The sequence below is a fragment of the Cervus canadensis genome, chromosome 1, assembly GCF_019320065.1.
Source record: "Cervus canadensis isolate Bull #8, Minnesota chromosome 1, ASM1932006v1, whole genome shotgun sequence".
Lineage (NCBI taxonomy): Eukaryota > Metazoa > Chordata > Mammalia > Artiodactyla > Cervidae > Cervus > Cervus canadensis.
In genome coordinates, this window is record NC_057386.1 from 88,745,886 (window position 1) to 88,766,419 (window position 20,534).

A 20,534-nucleotide genomic window follows, 5' to 3' on the forward strand; every position below is an offset into this window, starting at 1 on the left:
TATAGTCGCTTTTAAAATTTCTCTGTCTTACTGAAAGTGGGGATAGTCTTTTTACTATTGCAGTTTTCATTGTTAATAGTTGTTTAGTATCTGGCACATCATAGGTTTTCAGTAAATGCTTACAAAATGAATGACTGAAGGATGGACAGAATAACAATGATCAGAGTACACAGAGCTAAGGATAGGACAATCTTGGGGCATGTGGTGCAAAAGGAGTTCTGTAGTGTGGGAGTTTTTTCCACAGCATGTGTAACTTAGGTCCTTGGTGGTCAGCATAGAAGGACAATATGCAAAAATATAAACAAAGGAGTATCAGTGCTTCTGAGCATTTTCTTTATGGGCTTGGACAATACACAGAGCTGCTCCCAATCTGGGATTAATAGTTTCTGGTAAATTCTCACTGACAAATTAATGGAATAATTAGCTAAACAACCATGTATATAATCTTGACATTTCTGCTATAAATCTTTCATTAGTGCTAACATATACTTTATCCTTTCTAACTCTGACACTGGTTTTTTATTTAGGTGTCAATAGAGATCGACTAGCTAACCATTTGTTAAAAGAAAAATGTTTACCCACCTTTTGGTTATAGCCTCCAAATTTAATTAGCCCCCAAAAGGTACAGGGCTACTGGGTGGCTCAGGTGGTCAAGAATCCACCCGCAAAGTGGGAGACCTGGGTTTGATCCCTGGGTCGGAAAGATCCCCTGGAAAAGGGAATGGCAGCCCACTCTAGTATCCTTGCCTGGGGAATCCCATGGACAGAGGAGCCTGGTGAGCTACAGTCCTTGGGGTCGCAAAGAGTCAGACACGACTGAACAACTAACACTTTGACTTGAAAGAGGAACAAGCCTCAAAAGGAAGAGTCTTCTCATGAAGGAATGGTAAGAAAACTGTGGCCTCCAGGATCCAGTCACTGGAGACCACCAATACTTCATTTTGGTCCCCTAAATTTACTACAACAAAAGGCTCCCTTTTAATACAGATTTCATTATGGAACATCAATAAGATCTTTCTCAAAGTGTCTTTAGATTTACTTTTTGTTGCTGTGTTTTGCTCTCCTGAGCTGTTGAAAAGTGCCAGATTGATTTGCAAATTGATACATAATTTCTGAAATCTTCACAAAAAATGATGATGAGATATGAGAAATGACATTTAAAGTTTAAGGGATTTACTTAATGGTCAAAGATTTGTATTATAGATTTTGACTGTTAGAGGGAGTTCATTGAATCCATATCTTAAGTTTGGAGAAAGGGTTAGAAGTCATTCTGAGGTCTTTATAGGAATCCTACAGTTATGTGTTCTCTTAGCTCCAAATCACTATTGGTAGCTATTATAATTGGGGTAAAATATCTAACATGGAATGTTCTGATGAGGAGAATGGGTAAGTAGAAACCAGGGGAATTCACTTGGCACTAAAAGTGAAGACAGCTCAGGAGAGCAAAACACAACAAAAAAGAAATCTAAAGACACTTCCTGAAAGATCTTATTGATTTTTCATAATGAAATCCATATTAAAAGGGAACCTCTTGTAGTAAATTCAGGGGAGCAAAATGAAGGGAATTGGTGGTCTCCAGTGGTGGGATCCTGGAGGCCATAGTTTTCTTACCAGTCACAGAAAACTAACCAATCTGGTCACATGGACCACAGCCTTGTCTAAATCAATGAAACTATGAGCCATGCCTTGGAGTGCCACCCAAGATGGATGGGTCATGGTGGAAAGTTCTGACAAAACATGGTCCACTGGAGAAGGGAATGGCAAACCACTTCAGTATTCTTGCCCTGAGAACCCCATGAACACTATGAAAAGGCAAAAGGATAGACACTAAAAGATGAACTCCCCAGGTTGGTAGGTGCCCAGTATGCTACTGGAGATCAGTGAGAAATAACTCCAGAAAGAATGAAGAGATGGAACCAAAGCAAAAACAGCCCCAGCTGTCGATGTGACTGGTGATGGAAGTAAAGTCCAATGCTGTAAAGAGCAATATTGCATAGGAATCTGGAATGTTAGGTCTGTGAATCAAGGCAAATGGGAAGTGGTCAAACAGGGGATGGCAAATGTGAACATTGACATTTTAGGAATCAGCGAACTAAAATACACTGGATGGGTGAATTTAACTCAGATGACCATTATATCTACTACAGTGGGCAAGAGTCCCTTAGAAGAAATGGAATAACCCTTATAGTCAACAAAAGAGTCTGAAATGCAGTACTTGGATGCAATCTCACAAACGACCAAATGATCTCTGTTTCCAAGGCAAGCCATTCAATTTCAGAGTAATCCAAGTCTATTCCCCAATCAGTAATGCTGAAGAAGCTGAAGTTGAACGGTTCTATGAAGACCTAAAAGACCTTCTAGAACTAACGAAAAAGATGTCCATTTCATTATAGGGGACTGGAATGCAAAAGTAGGAAGTCAAGAGATACCTGGAGTAACAGGCAAATTTGGCCTTGGACTACAGAATGAAGCAGGGCAAAGGCTGATAGAGTTTTGCCAAGAGAATGCACTGGTCATAGCAAACATCCTCCTCCAACAATGTAAGAGAGGACTTTACACATGGACATCACCAGATGGTCAATACTGAAATCAGATTGACTATAAGCTTTACAGCCAAAGATGGAGAAGCTCGAACAGTCAGCAAAAACAAGACAAGGAGCTGACTGTGGCTCAGATCATGAATTCCTTATTGCCAAACTCCTTATTGCCAAATTGAAGAAAGTAGGCAAAACCACTAGACCATTCAGCTATGACCTAAATCAAATCAGTTATGAATATACAGTGGAAGTGACAGATAGCTCCAAGGGATTAGATCTGATAGACAGCATGCCTGAAGAACTGTGCATGGAGGTTTGTGACATTGTACAGGAGGCAGGAGTCAAGATCATCCCCAAGAGAAAGAAAGGCAGAATGGTTGTCTGAGGAGGCCTTACAAATAGCTGTGAAAAGAAGACAAGTGAAAGGCAAAGGAGAAAAGGAAAGATATACCCATTTGAATACAGACTTCCAGAGAGGAGCAAGGAGAGATAAGAAAGTCTTCCTCAGTGATCAATAAAAGGAAATAGAGGAAAACAATAGAATTGGAAAGACTAGAGATCTCTTCAAGAAACTTAGAGATACCAAGGGAACATTTCATGCAAAGATGGGCCCAATAAAGGACAGAAATGGTATGGACCGAGCAGAAGCAGATGATATTAAGAAGAAGTGGAAGAATACACAGAAGAACTATACAAAAAAGATCTTTACGACCCAGATAATCATGATGGCGTGATCACTCACTTATAGCCAGACATCCTGAAATGCAAAGTCAAGTGGGCCTTAGGAAGCATCCCTACAAACAAAGCTAGTGGAAGTGATAGAATTCCAGTTGAGCTATTTCAACTCCTAAAGGATGATGCTGTGAAAGTACTGTACTCAATATGCCAGCAAATTTGGAAAACCAACAGTGGCCACAGGACTGGAAAAGGTCAGTTTTTATTCCAATCCCAAAGAAAGGCAATCCCAAAGAATGTTCAAACTACTGCACAATTGCACTCATTTCACATGCTAGTAAAGTAATGCTCAAAATTCTCCAAGCCAGGCTTCAACAGTATGTGAACTGTGAACTTCCAGATGTTCAAGCTGGATTTAGAAAAGGCAGAGGAACCAGAGATCAAATTGCCAACATCCATTGGATCACTGAAAAAGCGAGAAAGTTCCAGGAAAACATCTATTTCTGCTTTATTGACTATGCCAAAGCCTTTCACTGTGTGGATCACAACAAACAGTGGAAAATTCTTAAAAATATGGGAATACCAGACCACCTTACCTGCCTATTGAGAAATCTGTATGCAGGTCAAGAAGCACCAGTTAGCTTGGACGTGGATCTACAGACTGACTCCAAATCAGGAAAGGAGTACCTCAAGGCTGTATATTGTCACCCTACTTATTTAACTTACATGCAGAGTACATCATGAGAAATGCTGGACTGGATGAAACAGAAGCTGGAATCAAGATTGCAGGGAGAAATATCAATAACCTCAGATATGCAGATGACACCACCCTTATGGCAGAAAGCGAAGAAGAACTAAAGAACTTCTTGATGAAAGTGAAATAGGAGAGTGAAAAAGATGGCATAAAACTCAACATTCAGAAAACTAAGATCATGCCATCTGTTCCCATCACTACATAGCAGATAGATGGGGAAACAATGTAAACAGTGACAGACTTTAATTTTGGCAGCTCCAAAATCACTGCAGATGGTGACTGTAGCCATGAAATAAAAAGACGCTTGCTCCTTGGAAGAAAAATTATGGCCAACCTAGACAGCATATTAAAAGGCAGAGACATTTCTTTGTGATAAAAGTCCCTCTAGTCAAGGCTATGGTTTTTCCAGTGGTCATGTTTGGATGTGAGTGTTAGACTATGAAGAAAACTGAGTGCCAAAGAATTAATGCTTTTGAACTGTGATGTTGGGGAAGACTCTTGAGAGTCCCTTGGACAGAAAGGAGGTCCAACCAGTCCATCCAGAGGAGATCATTCCTGAATATTCATTGAAAGGACTGATGCTGAAGCTCAAACTCTGGTAATCTGGCTACCTGATGTGAAGAACTGACTCATTTGAAAAGGCCTTTATGCTGGGGAAGATTGAAGGTGGGAGGAGAAGGGGACAACAGAGGATGAGATGGTTGGATGGCATCACTGACTCAATGGACATGAGTTTGAGTAAACTCCACAAGTTGGTAATGGACAGGGAAGCCCAACGTGCTGCAGTCGATGCGGTTACAAAGAATCAGACATGACTGAGCTGCTGAACTGAACTGAAAAGTGGAGACATCATAAGTATTTATTGAGACCACCTTACCTTTCATATAAAAACCTTGGATTGCTGCTTTAATCAGCTTTTTTTACTATATCCATCTTTTTTTCTTTGTTTCAAGTGTTGAATCTTTGCTTTTCTTTCTATGGAAACTACAGGTTATTTTTCTTCGCAGCCCTCTTCCCTGTTTAACTGTGTAATAGAATTTGATTTTATCATTATACTTCTGATCATAAAATTAGCACAGAACTCTTTTAGATATTCTAGTATTTTAGACAGAATGCCTGATGGACTATGGACGGAAGTTTGTGACATTGTACAGGAGACAGGGATCAAGACCATCCCCATGGAAAAGAAATGCAAAAAGGCAAAATGGTTGTCTGAGGAGGCCTTACAAATAGCTCTGAAAAGAAGAGAAGCAAAAAGCAAAGGAGAAAAGGAAAGATATTCCCATTTGAATGCAGAGTTCCAAAGAATAGCAAGGAGAGACAAGAAAGCTTTCCTCAGCGATCAATGCAAAGAAATAGAGGAAAACAACAGAATGGGAAAGACTAGAGATCTCTTCAAGAAAATTAGAGATACCAAGGGAACATTTCATGCAAAGATGGGTTCAATAAAGGACAGAAATGGTATAGACCTAACAGAAGCAGAAGATATTAAGAAGAGGTGGCAAGAATCCACAGAATAACTGTACAAAAAAGATTTTCATGACCCAGATAATCACGATGGTGTGATCACTTACCTAGAGCCAGACATCCTGGAACGTGAAGTCAGGTGGGCCTTAGGAAGCATCACTAGGAACAAAGCTAGTGGAGGTGATGGAATTCCAGTTGAGCTATTTCAAATCCTGAAAGATGATGCTGTGAAAGTGCTGCACTCAATATGCCTGCATATTTGTAAAACTCAGCAGTGGCCACAGGACTGGAAAATGTCAGTTTTCATTCCAATCCCAAAGAAAGGTAATCCCAAAGAATGCTCAAACTACTGCACAATTGCACTCATCTCCCACGCTAGTAAAGTAATGCTCAAAATTCTCCAAGCCAGGCTTCAGCAATACATGAACTGTGAACTTCCAGACGTTCAAGCTGGTTTTAGAAAAGGCAGAGGAACCAGAGATCAAATTGCCAATATCCACTGGATCATCGAAAAAGCAAGAGAGTTCCAGAAAAACATCTATTTCTGCTTCATTGACTATGCCAAAGCCTTTGACTGTGTGGATCACAATAAGCTGTGGAAAATTCTGAAAGAGATGGGAATACCAGACCACCTGACCCACCTCTGGAGAAACCTGTATGCAGGTCAGGAAGCAACAGTTAGAACTGGACATGGAACAACACACTGGTTCCAAATAGGAAAAGGAGTATGTCAAGGCTGTATATTGTCACCCTGCTTATTTAACTTATACAAGAGTACATCATGAGAAACACTGGGCTGGAGGAAGCAGAAGCTGGAATCAAGAATGCCAGGAGAAATATCAATAACCTCAGATGTGCAGATGACACCACTCTTATGGCCAAAAGTGAAGAGGAATTAAAAAGCCTCTTGATGAAAATGAAAGAGGAGAGTGAAAAATTTGGCTTAAAACTCAACATTCAGAAAACTAAGATCATGACATCTGGTCCCATCATCTTATGGGAAATAGATGAGGAGACAGTGGAAACAGTGTCAGACTTTATTTTTTTGGGCTCCAAAATCAGTGCAGATGGTTACTGCAGCCATGAAATTAAAAGACATTTACTCCTTGTAAGGAAAGTTATGACCAACCTAGATAGCATATTAAAAAGCAGAGACATTGCTTTGCCAACAAAGGTCTGTCTAGTCAAGGCTATGGTTTTTCCAGTGGTCATGTATGGATGTGAGAGTTGAACTGTGAGGAAAGCTGAGCACTGAAAAATTTATGCTTTTGAACTATGGTGTTGGAGAAGGCTCTTGAGAGTCCCTTGGACTGCAAGAAGATCCAGCCAGTCCATCCTAAAGGAGATCAGTCCTGGGTGTTCTTTGGAAGGACTGATGCTGAGGCTGAAACTCCAGTACTTTCGCCACCTCATGTGAAGTGTTGACTCATTGGAAAAGACCCGGATGCTGGGAGAGATTGGGGGCAGGAGGAGAAGGGGATGACAGAGGATGATGTGGCTGGATGGCATCATCGACTCAATGGACATGAGTTTGAGTAAACTCCGAGAGCTGGTGATGAACAGGGAGGCCTGGCGTGCTGCAGTATCGCAAAGAGTTGGACACGACTGAGTGACTGAACTGAACTGAGTATTTTATACTGAGAGCAACATGAGAAAATAAATAACAAGATTTTAAAGAAGTTTAGTGAAAAATATCTATTACTTATTAAAATATATTAATCAATATATATTTTAATACAATATAATAACAACCCACACGGTGCTCATGCTAAAGAACCTGTCTGCCAATGCTGGAGACTTAAAGACACCAATTTGATCCATGTGTCAGGAAGATCCCCTGGAGAAGGACATGGCAACCCTCTCCAGTATTCTTGCCTGGAGAATCCCATGGACAAAGAAGCCTGGTGGGCTATAGTCCATGGGGTTGCAATGAATTGAACATGACTGAGGCAACTTAGCATGCATGCATGAGCTCTGATAATTTTCACATGATTACAACATTTCGGTTGTTAAGGATTTCAGTCAGTACATTTGCAGAATTCCTTTTGATTAAGCAAGGGGACTTTCTTTTATTGCTCCATCCTCTCTGTCCAAACCCAGCGACACTTCTTGATTTTAGCACTAAAATTTTCTACAGAGGATTTTGTTGAGCAATGTATCTGGATGATATTACTAGGTATTCTATGAAAGAGGGCATCCTTTGGGAATCTCAGTTGGATAAATGCTCTAGCTCAGGTACTAAAATAATTTCAGAGTTTTTAGTATGTTGACATCTAAGGAAAGTCTCTAAGATGAGAGAGTATTGAACATTTTCTCAGCTGATTGAAATACCGAAGTGTTTTGGTTTTTGCTTTAACATTTTTGTTTTTATTTTTATTATTTTTAATGTTTTTGTTTTTAACATATTCAACTGAAAGTATTGTTATGCTGCAAACACTTAATTTTCAATTACTTGAAAAGATACATTTCTAATGTACAAGAATACTAAATATAACTTTTAGTTTCCAGAATACTCAGGCAGTATTACCCCTCAATTCAAGAGTAATCTAAATATTATAGTTCTTCCAGGATCTGTTGTATTTTTAAAAAGAAATTATATCTTGGGGTTAAGTCTGATCTTTCTTTTGTGGAGAGGAAAAATGGTTTAGTCACACAACTCTACATTCTCTACTGCAGTGGAAGGAGGTGAAGAACCCATAGCAGGAACTGGCTCTCTTAACGTTTCAATTCTCCCCAAGATATAGAACCTGGTCTTTTATAGTAAAGCAGCAGCCACTTAGGTATTCTCCTAGGAATAAGTTTAAAATGAAATTAGCAGCAATATATCCAACCTTAGGAGTCGTGAGGGAGCAAATGTTAGGTTTTGCTAGGTTGCTAGGTTTTGAAGCAAAGGTTGCCTTCAGCATCTTTGGAAGTGCAAAGATCACAGAAAGCTACCAGTAATACAGTGGGCCACTCCCAACACCAAAGTTTATGCAGGAAGTCTCCCTACACTAATGGCAAAGAACCCATGGATCTACCATCTTCCACTGCCCACATGACTTCCCACAATGACCACAGAAAATGATGATCATTTCTTATCTTTTGTCTTTAAAGTCATGTCTCATTGGCCATGTCAAAACAGACCTGCTGGCAAGTAAATCCATAAAATATTTGTGGGATTTGAGGCTCTATAATCTAGGAGAGACCTTAGAAGGATGGAACTAGAACCTGAGTGACAACAACCAAAAATATCTAGTATACCTAAATTGTAGGTAGCAAGTGGAAATATATAAGGTGGCAGTTATATTGAGCAGTTAATGTCCATTCAGTGTTGGAGTAAAGGAAAAAATTACAAAGAAAAATGGTGTTCCTAATTCCACTAATTGGAATAATCAGTTATCAGAAAAGATCATATAAATTTTTGGTTCTTAAAGTATGGTTTGTGTTTCAGCAACAACAATGTCACCTGCAAGTTTTTAGAAATGAAAGATCTTGGGCCACCGCAGACAAACTGAATCAGAAACTCTGGGAATGGAGCCTTGAAATCTGTGTTTTAATAAGCTCACTGGCTATTTCTGACATACACTAAGTTTTGAGAATCACTGGTATAAAGTTTCTGAAGGGAGTATTCCATGAGTATGGCTTCCATTCTTAAGAAGGGTAAAGAATGCTTGAAACTTTATAAACTCTTAGAGGCTAAAATGCCTGAGATCCTGTCCAAGAATATCTGGGTAGAGTTGAGAAATTTAAAAGGAAGCAAGCCAGCTGAACTTTCCGTTTTGTAGAGTATTAGTGTAAGAGTAGGAAAACTGGTGTCTGGATTACTCAAAATGAGCTGGCACTCACAACAAAAGACATTAATAGGGATCAATGTAAGTGATTCTAGTTTTTATACACACACTGTGTAAAAACAGATAGGGTGTGGGACATGGATATGGAGCAAGCCACCAGAATTACCAGTGTAGTTCCCTGGTCTTCTTCAAAATTCATGCGTCCTGAGCAGCAATTCAGAGCTTCAGGCTGCTTCAAAACAGAGCTTCTGTTCTGTGTTTGATTCACTGTAAGTTCTCTGCATTAACCCTTCATCTGCTCGTGAAAAGTACCTCGCATGGGGGATCATGGGGATGTGAGGACCTACCGGCTTTGCAGCCACCGTGAGGCTAATTATGGTAAAAGCAATGCTTTCTTTATTACTTCCAAGAAGGGATCTCTGTTTTTCCCCATCCTTAATTTTAAAAGCAGGAAGGAAAAAAAAAAAACAAAACACCAATTATTGGTTAACAAAACTGAGGGAATTTGAACTCTTACCATGCACAAAGTGAAAACAGGTTTTCAAACTGTCTTTTTTAATTTAAATATTGCTTCTGTATAAGGAGATTTTCCAAAGTCATCTAGCAGGTAGCTCAAGGGCAGAGTTAGTTTAGCAGCCATCCTTCCCTGGGGATTGAAAGGAATGACTTCTGAAACCAGCCATTTCTTAGCAAATCACATAAAAACCTCACTGGAGAATTTTGCTGCCAGGAGAGAGATTTTATGCATCCACTGATGAAACCTCTAAGACAATAAAGAGTGCCAGATGCATCCGATTTGAGTTTTAAAACTGCTGATGTCCACATTTAGCCTAAACATGCTTTATCCAATCTTGAAAAACTAATGTAGTGCTACATTCTTTCATGTGAGGTAATGTCGATTTGCAGAGATTTTCTTTTCTTGCTAATACAAATCAGAAGGGTGGCTGTCTGTATAAAGCTAAGAAAAACAAAAATAAAAATATAACATCTTGATTTATAGTGGAAAGAGAAGGATATATGTTTTGGTGGCGGGAGGTGGGTTGTAGTTTAAAAGGGAGGGAGTGAAGGAGAGAAAGGGAAAGAGAGATGCATAATGCATATCCCCTGTTCTGAAAGAAATGAAAGTTAAGTCATTCAATATATTTAATTTTATGTCTAATCATCCTATAATTGAATGTCTTCTATTAATCAGAGCCAAAGTAAAGAAAAGATATTAAACTTTTGTCATGGATCAGGCTTTATAAAAGGAGCTCTTATTAAATTCTTATAAATATAGTGATGTTTGGAAGTGATCAAGGTGTTCTATGTCTTGAGGCACTGGTAGCATCCCTACGTGCATCTGTCAAAACTTACAGAACTGTGCTCTCAAATGGGTGAGTTTTACTGTAGTAAATGTAATCTTAATAAGAAAGTCGCTCTCCATATTTTAGACTGATCAGAGAGTAATCATTGTTCTGAGCATCTCCAAAGTTGTCAGTAAAGCAAATTAATTTTACAATTTGTTGAATTAAGTTGTACAAGAAATATGTTTGAAATTAATGCCAAGATCAAGTACATCAATAAGAAAAAATTGCACTGGAAAAACCAATACTAGTAGTTTAACTTAGCATGGGCTATAAATGGAATATTTTGATTTAACTTCCTTGAGTGTATTTTTCTTGTTCCTCCAAAAATCTAGATCCACCTTCATTTTTAAAAAGAGTCAGATGAGGTAACACTGGCAGTCTTCATTGTGGAAATTTTTACACACTATTTAAATGCTCTATTTCTGTGACATGAACAACCAATTATTTTCTGTGAATATATACACAAATTTTCACATAAATGCCTAAGTAGGAGGAAATATGCATTAACCAGGTGATGAAAAATTATTTTATATTAGTTTCACTTTTATAATAAGCAATTAATGATTTTGGATTTTTTGTTTCTGCTTCCACAGTGTACTTTTTTAAGCATTTTAATAAAGTATATTTTTAAACTTGATTGTTAAAATGAGTTTTAACATGACTCTTTCCAGTGTCTTTAAACTTTGGATTCCATCCCCACCCACTCCCCTCCCAGCCAAGCCATTGTAACCTTCTAATGGGTCCCTTACTTTTCCTTGTTAAATCTTAACAACCTATTACTGGCTCTAGGCTGGTTGGCTTGCTGCAGAAATATATGCTGTTTTTGAATCCTAAGTGCTTAAGGGCTTTTGGGTCAGATAAGGGCCATGGGGTAGAGCCAAAGGAACTGGTAATGTTGGTACCTAAAAGAAATCTGAAATGAAGGCTTATTATGCAGAGAGTGATGAGGTGAGAAACCAGGAGGTTTGTGTGTAGCTTACTGTAGTTGCTGTTTGACAATGTCATTCTTTAAAAATAAAAACCCTTTTCACTTAAAAGGTATGAATTACATCACACAGCCTACCCTTTCTCTCCCTTCCTTTTTACACACTTGTCCCAATACATCAGTTGACCCAACTTAATAAATTTTCTTTATCCAATATTACTGACTTTTACTCCTTTTTTTTTTTTTTGCAAAATCCCCAAAAGAAGAAAATAAGCAAAATTTGTGATTGTCATGCCCATCATTTTTAAAATTATCATTTTATTTAAAAGTAGATGAACCTTAAGGTCACTTTGAAATAAACTGTAGTTATGTTATGAAACTCAGATCTGGTTGCTCACTACTGGAAAGTCAATACTAGAGAGACAGGAAAATGTTGGTAAAAAAAGGAAAGTTGTTTTTAATCAGAATGCTGGCAATCTGGGAAGATGGTGTACTCCTTTTTCAAAAAACCCAAAAATTCAACTTGGTCTTGCAAGTTTTTGAAGGGAAAAAGGAAAGTAATCTGAGCTAATCATTTGAGATAGATCAGACTCATCTCTGTCTCCAACCTTGTACAATCTTGTGACTTCCTACCTTCTTTATTTAGATACTATCTCGTTCATGCAGTTTGTCCTCATTTTTAGGTTCTTCTTCCTTGATTCTTTTCTGGTTATAGCAAAGAACTGAAATTACAGACCATGATAACTCAAGCAGGCAAAATTCATTGAGTATGCTGTAAGCAGTACTTTCTCAAGACATGAGAGTGGACCAACCTCTGCAGGAGTGGTCCTAGCCCATCTTGGCTTCCCTTTTAAAATCCTTTGTTCCCCCTCTTGGGCAGTTCCTAGGGCCTGATTGGTTGTGCCCTATGTAAATGAGGCATGGGCCCTAGGCCAATCAGGGAAGGGGGTATCAGGCATGGTTTCCCCCAGGAAATCTTCACTCAAGTTTGTGGTTTTCTTTCCCTTTTTTTTTTTTTTCCCTTTTCTTTGTTGGCCCTCTGTATATGTGATCTCCTAGCTGCCACTTCCTCTAACCACCATTTTGGACTCCTTTCTTCCTATTTTAACTGCTTTAACAATGTGTTTACTGAAGGGAAAGCTACGGAAGTCATATGTTAATTACTTACTCTCCATTTCTACTTCTTTGACCTATGGAAAGAATCAACAGGTTAGGCAAGATATTGTGTGATCAGAAGATCTGAAAGGTATGCTAAGGCCAGAGATGAGTAAATCATGGGGGTGCCTGATTTAAAAGTTAGTTACAAAAGTGGCTTAAACTGACAAGAAAAGGGGTTTCTTCCTTAGAGCAGTTTCCTTCAAAGTGCTGTTTATGGTTATACTGAAAAAAATTTCAGTGAAGAGATTAAGTTTTATAAATCACCATAATAGGTTAGTCATCCTTTTATTTGAATAACTGTAACATTCTTAATTTTCAATTTAACACCAAGCTTATCATACCAAAGTGACACTAGTAGATAAGTTACATATAATAAAACTGTGGGCCATGTCCAATAAAGTTTGACATAGTTTCCAGTTAAATTAGTAACAGACATCTTGAAAGAGGTGAGGACTTATAGAATGGTGGAGCTGCCACTGAGAATTCTGGGAAGGTATTTGTACAGATAAATTTCCCTGGTAGAACTTCACGTCTTACTATTGCTGCAACTACACACTGAAGCAAATCCTTCGACTTGGATACACTGACTTCATTTTCCTCACTTCCAGTATTGTTTAGATTTGATCATGCCCACTCTTTTCACAATAAGACACTAGTGGAACTGATATAACTGACAAAGAGTTTATGGTGTTTGAGGAACTGGCAAGAAACGGAAGGCAGGCTGGATTAGAAATGTAAATGTGAAGAAAATGGTTGTACTTGGTAAGAATATGAGTTGATTGAGGATTGCTGGTAACATGTATGGTTTCTTCAGCTAATTAGAAGTAGAAAAGGAGGGCAGATTCCTTTTATGTTATGGTCATCCTAGAGAAGCAGAGGAGCCTCCCACTCAAAATTTGGTTTATATTGAGACTGATGATGCTGTATGAATACATATGAAAAGTATATAAAAATTTTATTTCCTACAAAATTGAGGTTTCTGGGGGAGAACAGGAGGAGAGAAGCCAGGCCTGGGGTTTAACTGTGGTGCTTTGTGGGGTGGGGCTGGACTGACAGGAGGGGTTTGCATGGTTTCAGTCTTCCTGGGTTGCTAAGGGGAAGCCAGGCTTTCTAATCAGCTTGGCAGATGTAGGATGCAGGGGAATAGGGAGTGGTAAAGCTTAAAAGCTTTCAACACTCAAACATCAAAAAATGGAATCAAACTCTTCATCATAACGTAGGCTCCAAATTCCTACAATTCTGGTCTTACCTCTTCCCTTGAGAAGGAAGTCTAGGGTTTATTTATTTATTTATTTTTTCTCCCCCCACCGCCCCCCCCCCCCCATTATCTTTCATAACAAATTGCCTCAACATTTTTGTGTTCTATTCAAAACTGAGGTCTATTATCTTGTTTACCTGCTAAAGGAAAGAAACTCTCATCTTCTCTTTAATGCATATATAGACAGTTGCTGGCTTTCAGCACAGCCCTGCCTTGATAAACTCCCTTACAGAAATTACCTTATTGTTTTTTGCTGAAGAGGAGGCCTAGAAAGAGAGCTGATACCTTGACAGACTCCATCTGCAAGAACATTGATCCAGAACCTCAGTGATTGTTACTGACCTCACAATCATTGCTGCCGGTGTCAGCTGATTTGTGCAGATCTGGTTGGCAATTCTCAAGGCATGAAATTAGAGGAGTCTTGCTGGAGGAGGAGAGAAGTTCATCAAATCTCACTCGGATTTTTGTGACTGAGGACACCAGCAGTAATTCCATTAATGATAGAGAATAACATGCTCATGTAGAACAGCTTACAGCAATAACTTCTCAGGGTCCTTACTAGTTAACCCACACTGAGAACAGCTATGTATTTCAGGGCAAATGCTCACTCTAACCCTCATCCTGTTAGAGCTCCTAAACCTCTAATAGATGCTTACATAAAAGCCCATTGTTACATTTCTCAAAGTGAAAGGTTTTTACTCTCATCAGTGTGGAAAGCATATTGTCTATAATAATGATTAAAATATTTAAATACTTCTTCAGGATAATATAGTTCAGTTCAGTTCAGTCGCTCAGTTGTGTCTGACTCTTTGCAACCCTATGAACCGCAGCACGCCCGGCCTCCCTGTCCATCACTAACTCCTGGAGTTCACCCAAACTCATGTCCATCAAGCCGGTGATGCCATCCAACCATCTAATCCTCTGTTGTCCCCTTCTCCTCCTACCCTCAATCTTTCCCAGCATCAGGGTCTTTTCAAATGAGTCAGCCCTTCACATCAGGTGGCCAAAGTATTGGAATTTCAGCTTCAACATCAGTCCTTCCAATGAACACCCAGGACTGATCTCCTTTAGTATGGACTGGTTGGATCTCCTTGCAGTACAAGGGACTCTCAAGAGCCTTCTCCAACAGCACAGTTCAAAAGCATCAATTCTTTGGTGCTCAGTTTTCTTTGTAGTCCAACTCTCACATCCATACATGATGACTGGAAAAACCATAGCCTTGACTAGCCAGACCTTTGTTGACAAAGTAATGTCTCTGCTTTTTAATATGCTGTCTAGGTTGGTCACAACTTTCCTTCCAAGTAGTAAGCATCTTTTAATTTCATGGCTGCAATAACCATCTGCATTGATTTTGGAGCCCAGAAAAATAAAATCAGCCAGTTTCCAATGTTTCCCCATCTATTTCCCATGAAGTGATGGGACCAGATGCCATGATCTTAGTTTTCTGAATGTTGAGCTTTAAGCCAACCTTTTCACTCCCCTGTTTTACTTTCATCAAGAGGCTCTTTAGTTCTTCTTCACTTTCTGCCTTAAGGGTGGTGGCATCTGCGTATCTGAGTTTATTGATATTTCTCCCGGCAATCTTAATTCCACCTTCTGCTTCCTCCAGCCCAGTGTTTCTCATGATGTACTCTTGTATAAGTTAAATAAGCAGGGTGATAATATACAACCTTGATGTACTCCTTTTCCTATTTGTAACCAGTGTGTTGTTCCATGTCCAGTTCTAACTGTTGCTTCCTGACCTGCATACAGGTTTCTCCAGAGGTGGGTCAGGTGGTCTGGTATTCCCATCTCTTTCAGAATTTTCCACAGTTTATTGTGATCCACACAGTCGAAGACTTTGGCATAGTCAATGAAGCAGAAATAGATGTTTTTCTGGAACTCTCTTGCTTTTTTGATGATCCAGTGGATGTTGGCAATTTGATCTCTGGTTCCTCTGCCTTTTCTAAAACCAGCTTGAACATCTGGAAGTTCACGGTTCATGTGTTGCTGGAGCCTGGCTTGGAGTATTTTAAGCATTGCTTTACTAGCATGGGAGATGAGTGCAATTGTGCGGTAGCTTGAGCATTCTTTGGGATTGCCTTTCTTTGGGATTGGAATGACCTTTTCCAGTCCTGTGGCCACTGCTGAGTTTTCCAAATTTGCTGGCATATTGAGTGCATCACTTTCACAGCATCATCTTTCAGGATTTGAAATAGCTCAACTGGAATTCCATCACCTCCACTATAATCTAGAAATCTTGGTTAAAACCAAAAGCCAGATGCTTCAGTTAATATGGAGAACACATCAAGCACCCTGCTGGTTTTTGGTTGGTTATAGAGGTGTGACATGATAAAGTCTGAGTGTTTTGTTATCTTACACTGGCGGCTCAAGATAGTGTATTTGAGGAGATGATAGTAAGAGGACATTGAAAGGAACCCTGAATGTGCTACATGAACCAGGCTCCCTTTCTCTGTCTTCCAGTTGGGCTCAGCTCATGGACTGGCCAATGCTATGCTCCTCTGCTTAAGGCCAGAGCCCTTGATGAGGGCTTCCCTCTCATACTCTCATAGCTAAAAAGAAAGCTAAGCTTTCTCGGGTCCGGTAGCTGCTTGTCTTCCTTTGCTCGTTTAAACTTTGGGGTGGTGACTTCCACACCATTGCTAGTCCCAATTTTTGTTTTTTTTTGCCCTGCCTGCAGCTTTGTAGATAAACTCTTTATTAAAATTTCCCCTAGTATTCTGAATTTGCCTCTCTCTTCTCCTGGAGCATTGTCTGATTTCCTAATATATAGGAAGGAGTCAGCCATATAGAGTTAGGGGAAAGGCATACCAGGCTATGATGTCAGCAAGTATGTTGTGTGAAACATAAACATGTAATGATGCAGATAGTTGTGATATAAAGGGGAAAATTAATTATAAGACATCCAGGGTTATTTTTTTTTATTTTTATTTTTATTTTATTTTATTTTTTTTTTATTCTTTGAATCAGCCATGGATTTACATGTATTCCCAATCCCGATCCCCCCTCCCACCTCCCTCTCCACCCGATTCCTCTGGGTCTTCCCAGTGCACCAGGCCGGAGCACTTGTCTCATGCATCCCACCTGGGCTGGTGATCTGTTTCACCATAGATAGTATACATGCTATTCTTTTGAAATATCCCACCCTCACATTCTCCCACAGAGTTCAAAAGTCTGTTCTGTATTTCTGTGTCTCTTTTTCTGTTTTGCATATAGGGTTATCATTACCATCTTTCTAAATTCCATATATATGTGTTAGTATGCTGTAATGTTCTTTATCTTTCTGGCTTACTTCACTCTGTATAAGGGGCTCCAGTTTCATCCATCTCATTAGAACTGATTCAAATGAATTCTTTTTAACGGCTGAGTAATATTCCATGGTGTATATGTACCACAGCTTCCTTATCCATTCATCTGCTGATGGGCATCTAGGTTGCTTCCATGTCCTGGCTATTATAAACAGTGCTGCGATGAACATTGGGGTGCACGTGTCTCTTTCAGATCTGGTTTCCTCAGTGTGTATGCCCAGAAGTGGGATTGCTGGGTCATATGGCAGTTCTATTTCCAGTTTTTTAAGAAATCTCCACACTGTTTTCCATAGCGGCTGTACTAGTTTGCATTCCCACCAACAGTGTAAGAGGGTTCCCTTTTCTCCACACCCTCTCCAGCATTTATTGCTTGTAGACTTTTGGATAGCAGCCATCCTGACTGGTGTGTAATGGTACCTCATTGTGGTTTTGATTTGCATTTCTCTAATTATGAGTGATGTTGAGCATCTTTTCATGTGTTTGTTAGCCATCTGTATGTCTTCTTTGGAGAAATGTCTGTTTAGTTCTTTGGCCCATTTTTTGATTGGGTCATTTATTTTTCTGGAATTGAGCTGCAGGAGTTGCTTGTATAATTTTGAGATTAATCCTTTGTCTGTTTCTTCATTTGCTATTATTTTCTCCCAATCTGAGGGCTGTCTTTTCACCTTACTTATAGTTTCCTTTGTAGTGCAAAAGCTTTTAAGTTTCATTAGGTCCCATTTGTTTATTTTTGCTTTTATTTCCAATATTCTGGGAGGTGGGTCATAGAGGATCTTGCTGTGATTTATGTCGGAGAGTGTTTTGCCTATGTTCTCCTCTAGGAGTTTTATAGTTTCTGGTCTGACATTTAGATCTTTAATCCATTTTGAGTTTATTTTTGTGTATGGTGTTAGAAAGTGTTCTAGTTTCATTCTTTTGCAAGTGGTTGACCAGTTTTCCCAGCACCACTTGTTAAAGAGGTTGTCTTTTTTCCATTGTATATCCTTGCCTCCTTTGTCAAAGATAAGGTGTCCATAGGTTCGTGGATTTATCTCTGGGCTTTCTATTCTGTTCCATTGATCTATATTTCTGTCTTTGTGCCAGTACCATACTGTCTTGATGACTGTGGCTTTGTAGTAGAGTCTGAAGTCAGGCAGGTTGATTCCTCCAGTTCCATTCTTCTTTCTCAAGATTACTTTGGCTATTCGAGGTTTTTTGTATTTCCATACAAATTGTGAAATTCTTTGTTCTAGTTCTGTGAAAAATACCGTTGGTAGCTTGATAGGGATTGCATTGAATCTATAGATTGCTTTGGGTAGAATAGCCATTTTGACAATATTGATTCTTCCAATCCATGAACACGGTATGTTTCTCCATCTGTTTGTGTCCTCTTTGATTTCTTTCATCAGTGTTTTATAGTTTTCTATGTATAGGTCTTTTGTTTCTTTAGGTAGTATACTCCTAAGTATTTTATTCTTTTTGTTGCAATGGTGAATGGTATTGTTTCCTTAATTTCTCTTTCTGTTTTTCATTGTTAGTATATAGGAATGCAAGGGATTTTCTGTGTGTTAATTTTATATCCTGCAACTTTACTATATTCATTGATTAGCTCTAGTAATTTTCTGGTAGAGTCTTTAGGGTTTTCTATATAGAGGATCATGTCATCTGCAAACAGTGAGAGTTTCACTTCTTCTTTTCCTATCTGGATTCCTTTTACTTCTTTTTCTGCTCTGATTTGCTGTGGCCAGAACTTCCAACACTATGTTGAACAGTAGTGGTGAGAGTGGGCACCCTTGTCTTGTTCCTGATTTCAGGGGAAATGCCTTCAATTTTTCACCATTGAGGGTGATGCTTGCTGTGGGTTTGTCATATATAGCTTTTATTATGTTGAGGTATGTTCCTTCTATTCCTGCTTTTGGAGAGTTTTAATCATAAATGAGTGTTGAATTTTGTCAAAGGCTTTCTCTGCATCTATTGAGATAATCATATGGTTTTTATCTTTCAATTTGTTAATGTGGTGTATTACATTGATTGATTTACGGATATTAAAGAATCCTTGCATTCCTGGGATAAAGCCCACTTGGTCATGGTGTATGATTTTTTTAATATGTTGTTGGATTCTGTTTGCTAGAATTTTGTTAAGGATTTTTGCATCTATATTCATCAGTGATATTGGCCTGTAGTTTTCTTTTTTTGTGGCATCTTTGTCTGGTTTTGGAATTAGGGTGATGGTGGCCTCATAGAATGAGTTTTGGAAGCTTACCTTCATCTGCAATTTTCTGGAAGAGTTTGAGTAAGATAGGTGTTAGCTCTTCTCTAAATTTTTGGTAGAATTCAGCTGTGAAGCCATCTGGTCCTGGGCTTTTGTTTGCTGGCAGATTTTTGATGACAGTTTCGATTTCCTTGCTTGTGATGGGTCTGTTAAGATCTTCTATTTCTTCCTGGTTCAGTTTTGGAAAGTTATACTTTTCTAAGAATTTGTCCCTTTCATCCAAGTTGTCCATTTTATTGGCATAGAGCTGCTGGTAGTAGTCTCTTATGATCCTTTGTATTTCAGTGTTGTCTGTTGTGATCTCTCCATTTTCATTTCTAATTTTGTTGATTTGGTTCTTCTCCCTTTGTTTGAGTTACACAACTCATTGTTGTTGCACAATTTTTTTTTTAACCACCTGTTTGTTTAAGGTGATGAACTAGGTACTGCAGTTGTATTATAGATTTAGTTCAAATATTGCCATATTCATTGTTGAATTTGTGTCTGTCAACAGATCACATTCTTTTGATGCTGACTTATTGGGAGCAAAAGCAGTAGCATGTTTTTGTAGTGGGATCACTTAAAGAATTCCTTTCTTAGTGACAGAGTGCATGAATAGAGATGATTACTTGGAACTTTCCATCCCTTCATGCCCTCTCTCCATAACACACACACACACACACACACACACACACACACACACACACACACACACACACACACACATCCACAAAACAAAGTTTAATGTATTCAAGTTTCAGCTTCATACATGAAATTGTCTCTAACAAGGTCATGTAGGTTCTTTGCTACAGGTTTTATACTTCAAAGCATATTATCCTTAGCTTGGCATCTAGTCTAATATTGCCTTTATAAGAACATTCTTTCCTGTTTTGGAGTAATATACTACTTTGATATGATTAATGACAGTCCAATATTTCCTTCCCTATATCAGTGGAAGAATATGGTTTTTCACAAAATGTCCTCATGCGATAAACATGTGCCAGAATTTTGTTCCATGCAAGTTTTCATTAGATATTAAATCAGAAATGAAAATGTAGTTTGGGGAAATAAGAGGGAGTCCTGTTTAGCTTTGGTTTTCTCTG